Consider the following 20,236-nt stretch of genomic DNA (forward strand, 5'->3'; position numbering starts at 1 on the left):
AGCACCCTCACCTGAAAAGTAAAAACTTTGAACTGAATAACTGCAGTTGACATAGCTAAGTAAATGAAATAATACTCTTATTGCAATGTGGATGGCTCTTAAAAGAGAATTTGGTTGTGCATATTGTAGTCTATGGTGTTGCCAGTGAACACCACCCTCTTCAAAGAAGTAGAAGTTGAAGACCTCCTCTGCACAGGGATTGCCTCTCTTGCTGCATTGTTGGACCCCATCCTTGCAACATCCAGCAGAGCAGCAGACTTCTCCTCAGGCACACGGCGGCGAGCTGCAGATCCTCTCCTGGTCCTTGTGTCCATCCTCATGAAGTTATGCAGGACACAGTTAGCCTTCACACACCTGAATTCCCCCAGGATGCAGTCCCAGATGGCCCTGGTCACCCAATCTTGCAGCCCTCACCTCCTCCCTGTAGGCTGTCTTGTCGTTGTTTCTTATCAAGCCTACTACTGTTGTGTCGTCTGAAAACTTGATGATTGAGTTGGAGGCATGCATGGCCAAGCAGTCATGGGTGAGCAGGGAGTACAGGAGGGGGCTAAGCACGCACCTTTGTGGGGCCCCTGTGTGGAAGATCAGTGAAGGGGAGATGTTGTTTCCTACCTTCACCACCTGGGGGCGGCCCGTCAGGAAGTCAAGGACCCAATTGCACAGGACAGGGTTGAGACCCAGGGCCTGAAGTTTAATGATGAGCTTGGAGGGTACTATGGTGTTGAATGCTGAGCTACAGTGGTTTCTCAACTAAAATGTTTACGATTATGCTGTGGTTTAGTACAGTACCCTGCATCACTTACTTCATAGCTCCAGACCAGCGCAAGGGGGAATTAGAGCACTGATTATGCTTTTGGGTCCCAAGGCGCTACTGTGCCTCTTAAAACTTCTTACGGGATCGACTTGACAACAGCCAGTGAAAGTTCAGGGCGACAAATTCAAATAACACCAATCTCATAATTAAAATTCCTCAAACATACAAGTATTATACACCATTTTAAATATAAACTTGTTGTTAATCCCACCACAGTGTCCGATTTCAAAAAGGCTTTACGACGAAAGCATACCATGCTATTATGTTAGGTCAGCACCTAGTCACAGAAAAACACAGCCATTTTTCCAGCCAAAGAGAGGAGTCACAAAAAGCAGAAATAGAGATAAAAATGTATCACTAACCCTTGATGATCTTCATCAGATGACACTCATAGGACTTCATGTTACAAAATACATGTGTTTTGTTCGATAAAGTTCATATTTATATCCAAAAATCTCCATTTACATTGGCGCGTTATGTTCAGTAATGTTTTGATTCCAAAACATCGGGTGAATTTGCAAAGAGCCACATCAATTTACAGAAATACTCATCATAAATGTTGATGAAAATACAAGTTATACATGGAATTAAAGATACACTTCTCTTTAATGGAACCGCTGTGTCAGATTTTAAAAAAAAGATTTACGGAAAAAGCACCCCAGCAATAATCTCAGCACTCAGACACAAAAACAAGCCATACAGATACCCGCCATGTTGTGGAGTCAGTCAAAGTCAGAAATAGCGGTATAAATATTAACTTACCTTTGATGATCTTCATCTGAATGCACTCCCAGGAATCCCAGTTCCACAATAAATGTTTGTTTTGTTCGATAAAGTCCATCATTACGCATTTCGTTCACAAATCCAAATTCACGAGGCGCAGGCAAGACGAAAAGTTCCATTACAGTTCGTAGAAGCATGTCAAACGATGTATAGAATCAATCTTTAGGATGTTTTTAACATAAATCTTCAATAATATTCCAACCGGACAATTCCTTTGTCTTTAGAAAGGAAAAGGAACGCAGCTAACTCTCACGGGCACACGCGAGACAGAGCTCATGGCATTCTGCCAGACACCTTAGTCAAACAGCTCTTATTATTATTCTCTCCCCCTTCACAGTAGAAGCCTGAAACAAGGTTCTAAAGACTGTTGACATCTAGTGGAAGCCATAGGAAGTGCAATATGACCCCATAGACGCTATGTTGGATAGGCAAAGACTTGAAAACATTTTTTCTCAGGTTTTTGCCTGCCATATGAGTTCTGTTATACTCACAGACATCATTCAAACAGTTTTAGAAACTTCAGAGTGTTTTCTATCCAAATCTACTCTTGCAGGAACTGCTGACACACTCCAGCCACATGAGGTCTAGCATTGTCTTGCATTAGGAGGAACCCAGGGCCAACCGCACCAGCATATGGTCTCACAAGGGGTTTGAGGATCTCATCTCGGTACCTAATGGCAGTCAGTCGTCTCCAGACTGTCACGTCTGTCACATGTGCTTAGTGTGAACCTGCTTTCATTTGTGAAGAGCACAGGGCGCCAGTGTCGAATTTGGCAATCTTGGTGTTCTCTGGCAAATGCCAAACGTCCTGCACAGTGTTGGGCTGTAAGCACAACCCCCACCTGTGGATGTCGGGCCCTCATACCACCCTCATGGAGTCTGTTTCTGACCGTTTGTGCAGACACATGCACATTTTTGGCCTGCTGGAGGTCATTTTGCAAGGCTCTGGCAGTGCTCCTCCTGCTCCTCCTGCTCCTCCTTGCACAAAGGCGGAGGTAGCGGTCCTGCTGCTGGGTAGTTGCCCTCCTACGGCCTCCTCCACGTCTCCTGATGTACTGGCCTGTCTCCTGGTAGTGCCTCCATGCTCTGGACACTATGCTGACAGACACAGCAAACCTTCATGCCACAGCTTGCATTGATGGTCCATCCTGGATGAGCTGCACTACCTGAGCCACTTGTGTGGGTTGTAAAGACTCCGTCTCATGCTACCACTAGAGTGAAAGCACCGCCAGCATTCAAAAGTGACCAAAACATCAGCCAGGAAGCATAGGAACCACCTGGTCACCACCTGCAGAACCACTCCTTTATTGGCGGTGTATTGCTAATAGCCTATAATTTCCACCTGTTGTCTATTTCATTTGCATAACAGCATGCAAAATGTATTGTCAATCAGTGTTGCTTCCTAAGTGGACAGTTTGATTTCACAGAAGTGTGATTGACTTGGAGTTACATTGTGGTGTTTTAAGTGTTCCCTTTATTTTTTTGAGCAGTGTATATTGGTCATATTGGTCATGGCTCCCTTGTGGTGCACAATGTGATTGCCTTGCCTTCTCAAGTTTTATCCACTGAGATAGCGGTGGGCACACGAGGTACAAGGCATGGGCCGCAGTGCAGCGCACAGAAGACGAACCTAGCCCATGGGGAAGGGAGAGCCCCACTGGGTAGCACATAGCAACACCTTAACGGGCATTGCCATAATAATGGCGTTGAATCGGGAAATGTTTCCGCTGTTCTTAGTGCCTGTCTGCACGTTCAAACTAAAACACTGTAACTAATAATGGTGTGAAAAATGCCCCTTAGATATGAATTCGGAGGGAAGAAGTTATGAAATATTAAAGCTTTAGACCTCTCACTAAAGGCGTCAGTCAAAAGTTATACTTAAATCCGAACTGAATTTAAGGAAAAATGACATGAAAAGCGCATATTTGTAAATCCCAAACTCTAAAAGTTATTGGAAGGGTAGATACAAATTATTTGTGACATTGTGGTTACATTAAAGAATGTAAACAAGATGTTGTGTTTTTATTTACAGTAGTGATGGACAGCTGGAGGCATTTTGAAAACAGGTTTAGACTACAATTAGGGTGTGGAAATGTTAGGATTATTTTGCACTTACTGTAGTACTGTAGCCTACCACCAACTGGTGACATTGTACAGCGCCCAAGACACTGCATCGCATGTAACCACTTGTTAATGTAACCACTTGTTTTTCACAAGTGTACTGTAGTACTGTAGCAGGTGTAGCTCTATTAGCAGAACAATACTCTTTATAGCCCGGCTACTGTAGGTGTGAAAATCTCCCAACTTGCAATGTATTTGTTGCTTAAGTACTCTAAAGTGTTACATTTCTAACTCAAAACAGCAGTACAGTATTTATGCTTTCATTAATAAAATAACAATACATAGGGTCCAGCATATCTGTTGATGATTTCTTCCTTAAAGAAGTCTTGAGCCATGATACCTGAAAAAGGAGGTACTAGTGAATTATTGTGGAACACATAGCAGTCCATGAGGTGTAAGCTACAATATTTGATGTAGTTTTTGCTTTGTAAATAGCCAAACTTACCAAAAATAAAATATGGGCCTGGTCCCTGGCGAGAAATCGCCCCCACACATGAGCGGATGCTTGAGACTCGGTTTGCTTGATCTTCTTCCTTTTTTCCTGTAGCAATATTGAGCAAATTGGTTGATTCTTCTGTGAAGATGATGTCATTGAATGTCTCGCCAGCTTTGATCCATGCCTGGGACTGCAGACACAAAGTTCTTTGTTTGTCAGATGAATCATCTTGTCAACTATAGAACAGTACAAAACAAGCGAACACACATGGTTAATGTTCTGAAAAAGATATGTACATACTGTATATACAGCATATATATAAAATGTCTTTATAGAGCCTTTGCATAAGTCCACACAAGTTTCTTCAACTGTCTTCTGACTGTGAAGCGATTCCATGGCACATGGTTTATGAATTGACACGCAATTTTCCATTCCTCCTGAAAGCCCTAACAGTCAAATGCATTCTCTGCATCGCTACAGATGCTGGTTTGATACGCGTGCCGGCCGCGACCGGGAGTCCCCTGAGGCAACGCACAATTGGCCCAGTGTTGTCTGGGTTAGTGGAGGGTTTGGCTGGCTGGGATGTCCTTGTCCAAAAGCCAACAGATGGAGAACACCTACACCAGTCAAGCAATTCATTTCAATAATAAGTTTAATTTTAATTTGACTTTACAAACAACAAGAGGGCTTAATTTGAATCTCTTTCTTCGGAGCCTAGACTTATATAAAACAATTATTTAAAGAAAAAAATGCTGTCTGTGTCGGGGTAGTTTGCTCTTGTAACGACAGAACAAACAGAACATACTGTAAGCTTGAGATGTAAATATCCCTGGATAACCTCTCACAATAATATTAGAATTTACTAAATACAGTCATATAGGCCACTAAGTTACTTATTCAATGAAAAAAGTTGAATTTCCCCTCAGACACAATCTTGTGTATGTCGGGTTTGATGGATGGATGTAATTTTGATGTGCAGGCAGTCCTTGATTGACTTATGTGAAAGCCGGTTCCTGTCGTGAGTTTATATTGCGTTCATAGAGGAAAATGAGGACTCGCAGGTGGATGTCGATCCAAACATTGTTAGCACATAAAATGCAAGTTTCTTTATTGTGCTGTATTCCTCTGAGTATGCCACCTACAACACACACAGGGACTCGGCACTCCTCAGCTCATCTCTGATTTGGCTCGATGTCTGGAATTCAATCAGCTCAGTTTGAATTGCGGCCTCATCCAGCGAGGGTATAGCTTTTTTAGCAAGGAAGGAGAATTCTCCACCTGAGCGGACTGTGAGAGGATCACGTACAAACGCAATGATATCCTTGGGCAAGCTGTAGTCTTCAAATCTGGTGGATAAGTTGTCCCTCAGCTGCTTGATAAAATCTTACATTACCTCTGTGACAATGCTGGGGCCTGGTCCAAATCCAACAACTCAAGCTTCCTAGTAAAGGACTCAAACTACTCCACCATGTCCACGACTGTGTCCCTCTTCCTTGTAACTGCATATTTAACCCATTTAAATTACGGAATATGTCCGCAAAGCAATCTGTGTGTGCATCTTGCAGTTAACGATTCAATGTTTCTGCGTCGTGCATCTATATGGGGCGGGAATACCACTGAAAGTTCCATGCTTAGATTCACAATTACGTCTGAGATTGAATTATTTACAAACGGCAATATTCATTACAAATAAGACACACTGGCTTGGCATTGGGAAAAGATGGAGAGCTGAACGCATATCTCTCTGTACATTCTTCTCTAGAACGTCGATTTTCATTAGCCACATTTCTTGATACTTTTTAAGAGCGACATTTTATCTTGCTCTCAAGCAAATTATTCTGAACAAATGTTTACTTAAAAAAAAAAGTAGTGTAGCCTACAGTAGGCTACATACTATAGACCTGTTTTTCCACACCAATCAACACACAGAGAAATTGACAAAAATAATAATTTAATCGAGACAGTGATTTTATGAGAGTAATCAGATTAAAATTATTATCTTATTGTCACTGAATTTATTATGTACTAAGCATATGTGTGAAACATGTTACATTTGTAGTGTAGGCCAATTCATTGTGATAATATTACACTGGCTTGCAAAAGTATTCACCCCTTGGCATTTTTCAGGTTTTGTTGCCTTATAACCTGGAATTAAAATTGTTTTTTTGGGGGGTTTGTATCATTTGATTTACACAACATGCCTATCAGTTTGAAGATGATACAACCCCCCCCCCCATTTTTTTTATTTATTTATTTTTTATTCCAGGTTGTAAGGCAACAAAACCTGAAAAATGCCAAGGGGATGAATACTTTTGCAAGCCACTGTAAGGTGGAGGTGATATGATCCTTTGATTAGTCTCTGTAGTAGAAGTGCTATGGGGCAATTGTCATTTAGTTCAGTTACTTTTGCATTCTTGGGTACAGGCACAATGGTGGCCATCTTGATGCATGTGGGGCCAGCAGACTGGGATAGGGAGAGATTTAATATGTCTGTAAACACACCAGCCAGCTGGTCTGCGCATGCCCTGAGGACGCGGCTAGGGATGCCGACAGCCTTGCGAGGGTTAACGCATTTAAATGTCTTACGTCGGAGAGGGAGAGCCCACAGTCCTTGGTAGCTGGCCTTGTCGGTGGCAATGTGTTATCCTCAAAGCGGGCAAAGAAGGTGTTTGTCTGGAAGCAAGGCGTCGGTGTCAGCGACATGGCTAGTTTTCCTTTTGTAACCCATGATTGTCTGTAAACCCTGCCACATACAACTTGTGTCTGAGCCGTAGAATTGCGACTCCACTTTGTCTCGATATTGACGTTTTGCCAGTTTAATTGTCTTATGGAGGAAATGACTACTCTTGTTTGTATTCTGCCAAATTCCATGTCACCTTGCCATGGTGAAATGCAGTGGTTTGTGCTTTCAGATTTGTGTGAATGCTGCCATCTATCCACGGTTTCTGGTTAGGGTAGGTTTTAATAGTCACAGTGGGTACCACATCTCCTATACACTTCTTGATAAACTCAGTGACTGTTTCGGTGTACATGTCCATATTATTCTCAAATGCATTTGGAGTTTGTTTTTTACAGTGACAAATACATCAAGATAGCTAGCTAATATGAATTTAGGTAGCTGGTGATGTTGAATTCACTTAGCTAGCTGTCTATATAGTATGTAAAGTTGGGTAGATAGCTAGCTAGCTACGTTAGCAGCTCATTTGAGTTATCCTGAACTGTAGCTAATGTAAACGCACCCCATTCTGTACAAATGTGCGTAACCGCGACATTCAAACAAGGCTGCAATGAAAACTAATAGGACTGTAGTGACTGTGTCGGCATCAAAATCCGGGGTGTGAACGACATTTCGATTCAGCATTGATTGACATGGTAATGGACTAACAGTATTGAACAAAAGATGAAAAAACGGACACCTCTGACCCTGTACGTTACATCGTGACGTGTCACTACGTAACGTACAGTGCGCATTTTCAACTCATTTTGTGCCATACAGCCTCTTTCCACCAAGGATAGCCCTTCTCTCGCAGATTAAAATCCTGCTTAACCATATAGACTTGTAAGAAAACTTCATTATTCATGATTTTTGTCTAAATTAATATAATTATTGCTAGTATTAAACTAACATTTCATGACTAGGGTGCCAATTGCATTTTTTTGCGCATCATTACTGCGAGCCATCATGACACTCAAAAGCCGGAATAGCTGCAGTTCACTTGTAAGGCTAACGTTAGCGCAGCCCTAAACCCCTCTTCAAATTCGACACAAACCTTCAAACAGGTATGTGATGAGACATTACATAAACTCTTTATGTTATATTTACATTTGAAAGTTGATTAGTTGGACAAATCGGGTTAAAAAACCTGTTTCCTCATGCAACATATTTCCCTCTTTCACGATCAATTCACTCCCCACCCGCCATTTTTTAAAAGACCACAAGGAGCTCATTCCATTCTTGAATTATGCAGAGATGGCCATCATGAAGGTCTCGTCATTGATTTTGCTGGAAAGGGGAAAAATTGTGCTTTACATTGGTATTGATATTACAGTTGATCTGGAAGTGTTAGGTTTTTTGGGCGCAAAAATAAGGTCAATTGTACGGACCAAGGCGATGTACAAAAGTGAGTGAGTTTTTAACATTTTCTAAATATATTTACTTACTTGAATAGGTTCTCCCAGCCATGTGGACGATTGGAAACAGGGCAGCAAAGTTTGTTTGTCAACAGAGCGTTTTAGAGCATATTACTCTTTACCTCTGAATAAATTCATGAAATGGAGAATGTTTTAATCTATTTACCCATTTAATAACCAGACATTCATACAAACTTGCTATGCTGATTCCTTGACGCACAATCGAACGGGCTGCCATATGCTGCCAGCACACCCACAAGCGAGCCACTCTGGGCGGCCTCAGCGGCACGCGGCAATTTACTGTGTGCTAGTGTACACGAGCCGTAAGAGAGACATTAATTTAGCTCCCTATTTTGCATACTAGTAGGCTTTTTGGTGAATATCTGCAGATAAACTATGAAAACATTCGATGAAGATGGTGTACAGCGTAGGAACTGTAGGAACAATAGGTAGGCTAGTGGAGAGAGAGCCTCACTCTGGTCCAAAATATTATAAAAGAAAACAGATTGAATTGTTTTAAAAGCTAATGATATATGGTATTTTCAAAGATAATGATATAGGACTACTGATTTAATCAAGTGTGTGTGTGTGTGTGTGTGTGTGTGTGTGTGTGTGTGTGTGTGTGTGTGTGTATATTGTTCACTTATGCCATAAACAGACATGTCATAATAGCAACCACCTTTCCTGCCTCCCCTTTTCACGCAGTGTACTTTTTTATTAAATATGAAATCTCTAAAATGTTGTTTTTAAATAACTTGAAGCTATGAAATTACATTTTAAAGTGGAACTGACAGAGATTTAACCACTTTGCAAATATCAAACAAACAATCATAATATCAGAAAAAAATGTCAAATTCCCAGTTTATGCTTTAAAACCATAGGTTCTATTCAACTCAAAATTCCATGACATACAGTAAGGAATTGTTGGCAGAATAGATGGATGCAGTTCAATGCATGATTGCTATAGTTCACTAATACGTGTCTTGGTAATCCCAAAAATATTACTATCAGGTTGTAAATCACTGGATGTGTACATTGTTTGCTGCTTCCACACATTCGGGATGCACTGTTTCAGTTTTAATGACTCAATATTTTGAACAAAATCAGGTAACTGTAACTAAGGCTGGGAATGTCAATACAATCAAACGAGCAAGGGCAATGATCACAAGTCAGTTATAACGTGGCTAATAGGCTAGCACACATGTCAAACACAAGGCCCGTGGGCCAAATAGGACACACAAGCGAGTATAAATTATTCAAAAGTTGAGACATCTACTTTATGAAATTACAGCCTGAGGTGCTCACATTGGTGAATTCAACTGCACCTCCCATTTGCAGCTGTGCAGAGGAGAGAAAGTGTGCAGATACATGCCACAGTCCTAGCTAGGCTACTAAAGTGTTGCAATCTGGCTTCGGTTTTTAAAGATTGACAATGAATAACTAAAAAACAATATCTGCAACAAAACACCATGCAAAGGAGAAATATAGGCCTAGACAGATGTACAAGACAGATGTATTATTTACTGCAGTATCTATTAATTGTCCAAACGCGCGGCCGCTTTCCCACTCTGTTTTGCTATAGAATTTTAACAAATGCTTTACTATAACTCATTAACAAACATTCTAGGAATTTATGAAAATGTGAAAATGACAATATCTAAGCCCTTGCTTGTCGAAAAAAAAGTGTCATTCTTAATATAATAATAATAATAATATTCTTCCTGGAGGTGTATTTTAATACGATTTCATGTTACTAAAACGCTGTCAGTTCCACTTTAACTTACATTGTCGTGAAACACTTTTAATATAAACAAGAAGTCTATTTTAGAGATACCATCATCTACTCCTCAAACTCCAGTGTTTGTACAAAAGCTGGATTTCACATTGAAGATATGTTAAACCAGTTGTACTCTTCAAAAACCAAACAGTAAATCTCAGAAGCTAAGATTATATGCATGTATGGAGTATGTGGCTCCTTCACAGAGAACTGTGACTACCACTCCACGCGATGGGTTCAAAGGACCCATATTGACTCCCCTGAGCAAATTGGCCCCTCAAATCTGAGTGCTGTTGTCTTTTTGTAGAGTCAAGTGTCTTTTAAGTCCCTGGGAAGCGAGGGCAAATGGGGGGAATTGGCAAGCAGACAAATCAATCGGGAGAAATTTCCACATCACAGAGGCTCTCAAGGCTTGCACGGAGAACAGGAGCATGTGAAGAAGATGAAGGTGCTCCAGCCGAGTTCTTCTAATCAGCCAGGGCTCCAGGAGTGACGCCATCCTTGCTCTCCCATGTTCTGCTCTGATAAAAGCATCCTTTCTTCCCTAATCAATGAAGAGAGAGAAAGGGAGAGGGCGAGAGTGAGTTTAGCTGGGGAGCTAGATCTGCAAGCTCTGCATGGTTTTAAGGGGGGGAAAGGATGAGGTTTCAAACTTTTCTTTGTAATCATCTCCTGTTTGCGTTGATGACAGGATGACATCCAGCTGAACGTAAAACCTTGGAATAGCATTGATATGGTGTAGAGGAAGGAATCGTGTTCCAGCGTAACAGTTAAAAAACCACAACAATGCTTTCTTATCTGCTGACATATTTTCTGATGAATTCGAGCACACCTGAGGTTGTAGACTTTCCTCCCCTTCAAAGGTGAATGTTTTAATCAAATTTTAAATGGGTTCATTTAGGTCTCTCATGCTGAGAAGGAAGCATCTCTACTTTGAAGTTGGCCGTTTTAATATGTATGTTTATTTTTTTGCCTCTCTGGAAAGTGAAAAACGCTAAGCCACTTAGATAACTATTTTCGTATTTGGAAAATGTATAACCTTCTATATAGGGTGTTCTTTATAACAAGTTTTGACAAGGGCACAAAAGGTTTAAACTTTTAAGAGCTCTTTCAAATATCTCCTTGTTTCAGGTCAGATGGAAAATAAGGTTACTGTTAATTAAACTAGTTTATCTTCTCCTGTAACCTTGTTCACTCCCATAATGATGCAGGGAGAACAACTTCCACCAAGGGTTTTATTAATGCATTTAATATGGTGCCTTGGTAACTGCTGCACACTATTGTAGTTATTGCTTTTATTTTTGTCCTGTTGTGCGCCTCCATCAAAACAACATAAATCTGGCATTTGAACATGCATTAAAACGAACTGCCAAACCCATTAAACAATTACAAGCAACCCAGTCAGAGACATCAACTTGGTTAAGCACTATTACGGCAACTAACAACTCAACTCCTTAATTGAACCTTTCAACCAAAGAACCATATACAGTAGCTCCTTTTTTGGAAAATATTGGTGATATGGTATATTTCCAGTTGTATAGTCAATATAAATCATTCAGAGTTTTGATATTGCATACAGACTATGAGTAGACAACATGTATAATACATTTCCATGTCAGTTGAGAACTCTGGACATTATAGTACACTTTTAATAAGATACAAAATCAGTAATCATCTGAAAATGAAAAATTCACATATATGCTTCTTCGGTTGAGGGGTTACATTTGAGGTGTAATCTGTTTTGAGCAGAGTCGTTTTTTAACAAAAGTCTGAGTGTTATGGTCTGGTCGGCCAACAAAACAACCTTGGGGTTCAGCCAGCTCTCCGCTGCACCTGGGGAGCCTCCTGGAGAATGATTGTGTATTCTGCTGAGGTAAGCCAGGAGTTGAGCTCTCTCCCTCTGTTCTCTAACTACTCTTGAGCCAGCTGCCCCCCTATATGTTTCATGATCTAAATGTTGGCTGAGCAGCAGCGAATGTTACTTGGTATAATTTGGCATCCGCCAGATGATTGGCTCTCGCCTCTTTTCCATACCGCCTTGGCTGCATCTCAATATTTTTGAGGCAGTGTCTGCTTGCCTTTGTAGGGACTTTTTAAAAAATATTTATTTTTACATATACAGCAGGACAGGGTCTGCTCGTGTACCGGTCTATTCATCAATTGGAAAGTGTTATTCTAGCCGGCGACTCCTGGCTGCATGCAAATGCAATGGCGTCGGTGGGAAATTAATTATCACAGATAGGAAGCATCCGATGCGCAGGCTGACTGGCGTGAACACGGCATCCCCATGTGGGCCTTTGCCTTGTCTTATCTCGAAGGTTAAGTGTAGCTTCACACCAACTGTCTGGTCGACTGTTGCACATGGCTAGCTCCATCATTACGGCCCTGTGCACTCTTGACATTTCCATTATGTCTTATCGTGTAACAGGGCCTTTCTCCATAGTGAGCCGTGGATAAGTGTGTCTCTCGAAACGTTGGCAGTGGTTACAAATACAAACAAGCACAATAGGAATCATGTACAGTGCATTCAGAAAGTATTCAGAGCACCTGATGTTTTCCACATTTTGCTACATTACAGCATTCTTCTAAAATTGATTAAATTACTTTTTTATCTCATCAATCTCCACACAATAACACATACTGATAAAGTGCACATGACAGCTCGCTTGCAGCTTGCCAAAAGGCACCTAACAGACAGACCATTAGAAACTATATTCTTTGGTCCGATGAAACCATCATTGAACTATTTTGCCGGAATGCCAAGCGTCACGTCTGGAGGAAGCTTGGTACCATACCTACGGTGAAGCATTGGGATGCAGCATCATGCTGTGGGGATGTTTTTCAGTGGCAGGGACTGGAAGACTAGTCAGGATCGAGGGAAAGATGAATGGAGCAAAGTACAGAGAGATCCTTGATGAAAACCTGCTCAGGAAATCAGACAGGGGTGAAGGTTCACATTCCAACAGGACAACGAACTTGCCTGTATATTAACTATGCTATTTAACCAACTATCCAACTGTGTATTCGTAAATTCCGTTACATAGAGATCCTTGATGAAAACCTGCTCCAGAGCGCTCAGGAAATCAGACTGGGGTGAAGGTTCACCTTCCAACAGAACAACGACCCTAAGCACACAGACACGACAATGCAGGAGTGACTTCGGGACAAGTCTCTGGATGTCTTTGAGTGGCCCAGCCAGAGCCCGGACTTGAACCTGATCGAACATCTCTGGAGAGAACTGATAATTGCTGTGCAGCAACACTCCCCATCCAACCTGACAGACCTTGAGAGAAGAATAGAGACAAACTCCCCAAATACAGGTGTGACAAGTGTGTAGCATCATATCTAAGAAGACTCGAGGCTGTAATCGCTGCCAAGGGTGCTTCTGAATAGGCTCTGAATACTTATGTAAATTAGATTTTTCAGTAATTGTTTTATAAATGTGCAAAAATGTCTAAACCCTGCTTTTGCATTGTCATTATGGGGTATTGTGTGTGTATATTGATAATTAATTTTAGAATAAGGCTGTAACGTAACAAAATGTGGAAAAGTCAAGGGGTCTGAATAGTTTCCGAAGGCACTTTTAAGTGCAGTTATAGCAGTTACAGCATGTAGTTGTTGCTTTTTTCTATGAAAAATCCTGCAGTAGGTTGATAGATGAGAGGGCTCAATGATTACACAGAATCACAGCACCGTCCGGTCTCTACCTAAAACTTAAATAAACAACATCCTTAGTAATATTGTTATTTTTTCCCCCACTCCTTATTGTACAGGCTAACTTGTCCTTGAGCTCATATTCAATCATTCAGTCTTTTCAATAGCTACTTGCAACACTGGGATTATTGTTTGACATTGTATAACCTCCATAATGTAATAGTTTGCATTTGTAATAAAAACCTGGCCTCAAGGGGCTTAAAATTCTCCATGTTGGATAACTGCAAACATTTAGTGGTTGGGCAACAAGTCAAGTGAACTCTTAAAATATTTTTTGTTTGTTTGTTTATTTGTACTTTTCCTCACGTTCATGGAGCTCAACTAGAGACACAAAATGTGGGTAATACCCAAACAGAAACAGCAGGTGTCTGAGTGGTGTTCAGTGTCACCACCTATTGTATGCAGTAATCATGCACCTATGAGCTATACTGTTAGCACTGAGGAGGTTTACCATAGTAGGAAGTCCACTGTGTGAAGCTCACCCTGCACTATCAGCTAAAATATACATTTCACTGTCATGTATACCTCTGATATGCCTCCCAGTAAAGCAATAAAAAAAAAATCAAGAATCACATAATTTTTTTAATTTAGGCTATTTTTAGCTCGTTTCAGGAAACTAGGTTGTGCGTCACTACTTCATAGGAGAGGCATTTAAACATATATTTTTTTATTTTTCTTTAGCAAAATGTGTTTTGGGGCAGAAATGCCTTCTGGAACATTTTACCTTTCATGTGCCTTAAAAACAAACTTGTGGGCCTCCTGGGTGGCGCAGTGGTCTAAGGAGACTCTGGGTTCCACCAGAGACTCCGGGTTCGAGCCCAGGCTGTGTTAGGGAGGGTTTGGCTGGTAGGGGTATCCTTGTCTCATCGTGCACTAGCAACTCCTGTGGCGGTCCGGGCGCAGTGCACGCTGACCAGGTGCACGGTGTTTGGGATTATGGTTCATTGTTTAGCTAGCTACATAACTCTGATGTAAACATTGTAGCCAACAAACATTGGATTTGTATTATATTTACATTTAGTTTAGTTATTGTTGGCTGTCGAGATAGAAATGAATCTAACTGGCTAATGATAGCACAGTGTAGCAAAGAACAGCCGGCGACCTGACACTCATAACCGACCCTGACATCACCCTCCCACCTGCGATTCTCTTTCGCCCTTCACATTCAATGAGAGACAACAACACATTTTTGCAGGGGGCTGGTGGAGGGAGCATCTTCGTCCCCAGTGATGCCTGGAAATGTTTGTTCCCTTGTATTGCGTGCAGCAGTGAAAACTAATTTGAATCTGATGGTTACTCGCATGCTATTAAATGTATAATCTATGACACGTTCGTTGTTGTCACGGGGAAAGGTCTGATGGATACCTTCATTTGTGAAAAATGTATTGAACTTGATGCAGCTAAATAAAGAAAGGATTGTTACTCTTCATGAATAAATACATAATTTGACCAAGCACTTTGAATTGAATAAGGATTCAATGAGACTATCGGCATCTTTAAATGCTACATATCAAAATATCCAAGAGGATCATAAAGGGACCTTCCTGGACAATAATCAATTTCTGCCACTGCACCCCTCTACGAGCTTGAACCAGAAAATGGCTTCTCATTGTTCGACTCCAGGTGAGCATAAATGGATGTGTGTCGGAACCAGAAAGAAGGAGAAGAATCGTTCTCTGTGCTCCTGCCTCCGGACTTAAGACTTTCACATTGCTTTGAGCCCCTTTACCAGCTGTCTTCTGCCGGGGGCTTGGGTGTTCCCTCCATGGCTGTGGATGTCCCTCCAGCTACCTATTCCTGTCCTATTCAATCAACTGCCTGGGCACAGCCTGGATCACCGCGGCCCCCTTCTGCTTTTCTCTGCTCTCTGGATCAGAGCTATGTCCCTTTGGCTGTTATTGCCTGCATGCAGTCGGTGTCTCAGCAGCACTCTTCTCAGGTGAGTACTGTGGCTCTGGCCTTGCAATTTGCTTAGAGACGTGGCAGAGGATCATTCTGGCAAATGTGATAGGGAGTTTGATGGTGAAGGATATATCTGTATTTGTGTTTTCCTGGGGCAAAAGTTCAGGATATCACCAAGTTGCTTCCCGAGGCTGTGAGTCAGTTACCGGGGGTCGATACTGTCATGGTTCATGTGGGGTCAAATGACATTATGAAGCGCAGCTCAGGACAGCTGAAGATGGATTTTAAAGAATTGATTGGGTCTCTACTTGACACCAACAAACCCCCCCATAATATCTGTCCCTCAGCCCTCCCTAGATCGTCGCTTTGAATGGTTCAGCAGACTTTTAGCCCTCCATAACTGGCTACCAGACTATTGCAGCTCTGTGAATGTAACATTTATTGACAATTTTGATACCTTCTGGAAACAAAGCTCCTATTATAAGGAGGATGGGATCCACCCAAATCATTTCACGGCATTATATGGTGCCTTTTAGACAATGACTTATCAATGACCCAAGTCCAGCTCAGTTTATCCCTACCATTGTTTCGCTGAGTTGACATAATGCTTCAGCGAATGTAAATTACCCTAAGGGTGTTGGAAGACAATGTAAATAACCTATAATCAAGCATCCCAGAAAAGTCTTACAAATATCCCATGTTAACATATGTAGCTTAAGAAACAAGGTTAATCAAATCAATAATTTGCTAGTAACAGATGACGTTCATACTCTGACAATCTCTGAAACTCACTCAGATAATACCTTTGATGATACAGTGTAGTAATAATAACATCTACAGAAAAGACAGAAATGCAAAAGGTGGAGGTTTAGCTGTTTTAGAGAGGATCTCATGTTAAATACTGTTGAAGTAATATGGCTACAGGTTCATCTGCCTCACCTAAAGCCCGTTCTGGTGGGAAGCTGCTATAGACCACCAAGTGCTTCCAGTCAGTATCTGGATAACATGTGTAAATGCTGGATAATGTATGTGATATCAGTAGAGAGGTATACTTTCTGGGTGATTTAAATATCGACCGGCTTTCATCGGGCTGCCCACTCAAGAGAAAGCTTCAAACTGTAACTAGTGCCTGCAACCTGGTTCAGGTTATCAATCAAACTACCAGGGTAGTTACAAACAGTGCTGGAATGAAATCATCAACATGTATTGATCATATCTTTACTAATGTTGCAGAAATTAGTTTGAAATCAGTATCCAAATCCGTCAGATGTAGTGATCACAATATCAATACCATATCTAGGAAAACCAGAGTTCCAAGGACTTAATATTGTGTATAGGAGGTCATAGAATAAGTTTTGTAGTGATGCCTATGTTGTTGGTGTGAAAAATATTTGTTGGGCCATGGTGTGTAATGATGGGGAACCAGACACTGCACTTGACACATTTATGAAATTGCTTATCGGAGTTTCTAATAAGCATGCCCCCATTAAGAAAATGACTATTAAGTCCCTGTGGTTTGATGAGGAATTGAAAAATTGAGAGGGATGAGGCAAAATGATGGCAAATAGATATGGCTGTACAACCGAATGGCAAACGTACTGCAAATTGTTGTAACGGCAGATTTAGCAGGGATCGGACCTAAACGCAGCGTAGTAAGTGTCCATATTGTTTATTATAAAACATAAACACTAAGAACAAAAAAAACAATAAATGTGAACATGAACAAAAACCAAACCGAAACAGTCCCGTGTGGTGACAAACAATCAGAGACTAACAGAGACTAACATACAAAGCAAACTATGGTCAGGGTGTGACAATTGTGAAATTATGTTACTAAACTGAATAAAGAGAAGAAGAAACTACACTGTGAAACAATGATAAATTACATAAAGAATGATAGTAAAAAGCTTTGTAGCATCTTAAATGAAATGTTGGGAAAAAAGGCAAACTCCGCTCCATCATTCATTGAATCAGATGGCTCATTCATCACAAAACCCACTGATATTTTCAACTACTTTAATTCATTTTTAATTGGCAAGATTAGCAAATTTAGGCATGGCATGCCATCAGCAAACGCTGACTCTACACAGCCAAGTATATCTCACCAAATGATGATTGACAAGCATTGTAATTTTGAATTCCATAAAGTGAATGTGTAAGAGGTGAAAACATTATTGTTGTCTATCAACAAGTACAGGCCACCTGGATCTGACATCTTGGATGGAGAATTACTGAGGATGACTGTGGATGATATTTCCATTCCTATTTTCCATCTCTTCAATCTAAGCCTACAGGAAAGTGTGTGCGCTCAGGCCTGGAGGGAAGCGAAACTCATTCCGCTTCCATAGAATAGCAAAGCACCCTTTACTGGCTCAAACAGCTGACCAACAGCCTGTTACCAACCCTAAGTAAACTTTTGGAAAAAAATGTGTTTGACCAGATACAATGCTATTTTCCAGTAAACAAATTAACAACAGATTTTCAGCACGCTTATAGTGAAGGGCATTCAACATGTACGGCACTTACACAAATGACTGGTGATGGCTGAGAGAAATTGACAATAAAAAGACTGTGGGAGCTGTTTTGTTAGACGTCAGTGCAGTTTTTGACATTATCAATCATAATCTGTTGCTGGAAAAACATGTGTTATGGCTTTACATCCCCTGCTATTTCTATATTTTTCGTAGCTGTTAGGTTCTGAACAAACAGAGTAAAAACTCAAATGGACGGCTAGGAAAAGCTCAAATTAAACTTTATTCAACCCACTAGGTGCTTCAGCTGCAAGCATACCATACAATCACCTCCTTGCATGTCTAAGATAAACTATCCGTCTCTGACACTAGGCAGGAACCCGGTCTGTTCCTCTTAATGGTATTGTCATGGCGCTGCCCAAGTCTAGAATCTTCATGTGTGGAAATGTGTGTGTGCAAGATAGGACTGTAGTTGGAGAGTCATCCCCCCTCCCAGAGGTTTCTTCTTTCTTCGACTGTTGATCTTATCTCGAGTTGAGTTCCACATCCCTCCTCCTAGTTTCACCGACCTTGGGCTGCCTTATCAGAAACTGAGACTAGACTGTTGCTCTTTACCTCCTTTCTTAGGAATATAATATTCAGCAATAACATGTTTGAACAAACAGAAACATCTGTACTTCCTCTTGTCTTGCTCAGTAGCTTTTCATACACAGAGAGTTAGAACCCAACATTCCCCCTTTACTGTTCAACATTACATAAGCTTTGAAATTACTTATAAATTAAACACCTTCGAGATTTAGGGCCTCTGCCTGCATAATCTTCACCCACGTCTTAAGGCCCTGGTCTCAACATTATAATCACACCAACCACACTCTTACTTCCCCCTTTCTGTCATTACACCTCCCATTGTACAACTGATAATGCCATTTCAGCTGGAGCTTTTGACTTTCTCGTCCTCCTTCGGGTTCCTAAGAGAGTGATAGCAAAAGACTTGGAAAAAAGAGAGAGAACACAAAGTATTGCAAATGTTATTAATGTCTTAAGCTTAATATATGGGAAAAAAATCGAAGTTTGACAACATGACGATTCCCACTCCCTTATCCTGACTCTGTACCTTCGGGATCATTTCTGCTGGGGTCCACAAAAAGAAAGGCTTTATTCACCTCCTCAGGCTTGTACCCAGACCCCAGTCCCCCTTAGGCTGCAGGTTTACTGAAGGTGTTCCCACGCCGTGTCATCCTCACTTCACCCTTCGTCTCCCTCCATTGCCACACGATACACACGTGCTGTGGCCTTAATCAGCTTGATCTCTTCTTGAGGCAAGTCTGCACATTTCAGCATTAACGCTTTCAGAATATGATATCCCAGCAATGCCAACAATGTCACTCCAGCTACTACTAACACTGCCAATGCTGCATACTTCAAGATACTCCTCACTTGTTCAGTGGTCCAATTCCAAGCTGTTACTATAGCATTTTTCACCACCCCTACTGAGTGTGATGAAATAGAACTACGGACGTATTCGAATAGACCCAGTTAATTTAGCTGTCACTGCCACACAGCCAAAATAGATTGCCACTGGGACAGTGACGTGTGCATTTGATGACACTCCCCATGAACCCCATGAAAGGGTGCTTCACATTGAGTCTATCACTCAAATGTAAGACCCTTAACTTAGCACAAACAGACACTGGCAGAATGTACATTTACAGCCAGGGAGTAATACTAACGTTAACATAAACTATATTAATCTTGTGTTTCTAGCATTAACTTTTCTCAGTACGGTTCTGTGTGTCCTTGTCTTATACTGTCGCGAGTGGAATGTTAATGACAGATCGGTATCAATGCATTTCTAGTCTAAATTACTATATATTTACCCACTGTGCAGACCTTCACAATGAACCCGATACCCCAAATAAAACAATTTTGCCCAATTTTGGGCAATCGTAAATCAATTACAGCCCCCCCTTCCCGGCACTCATTCTTCTGGCATCTCTTCATTTTCTTCTTCAGATATACTACATTACCAAAAGTTTGTGGATGCCTACTCGTCGAACATCTCATTTCAAAATCATGGACATTCCTAT

At 41.1% G+C, this 20,236-nt stretch overlaps 1 protein-coding gene and 1 long non-coding RNA gene across 7 annotated transcripts in view; one reads left to right on the forward strand and one right to left on the reverse strand.

Annotated features, from left to right (window-relative positions):
* LOC118391030 (opioid-binding protein/cell adhesion molecule-like) overlaps positions 1-20,236 on the forward strand; it is a 521,103-nt gene that overhangs the window by 358,503 nt on the left and 142,364 nt on the right. The window lies entirely within an intron of this gene.
* Positions 3,633-4,637, reverse strand: LOC118391031 (uncharacterized). Its single transcript, XR_004827068.2, has 3 exons — positions 4,455-4,637; positions 4,164-4,344; positions 3,633-4,058 (listed from the first exon to the last, which is right to left on the reverse strand). It is a non-coding gene; the product is annotated as an uncharacterized LOC118391031 (long non-coding RNA).

This window comes from Oncorhynchus keta, chromosome 12 (genome assembly GCF_023373465.1).
Source record: "Oncorhynchus keta strain PuntledgeMale-10-30-2019 chromosome 12, Oket_V2, whole genome shotgun sequence".
NCBI classification, from domain to species: Eukaryota; Metazoa; Chordata; class Actinopteri; order Salmoniformes; family Salmonidae; genus Oncorhynchus; species Oncorhynchus keta.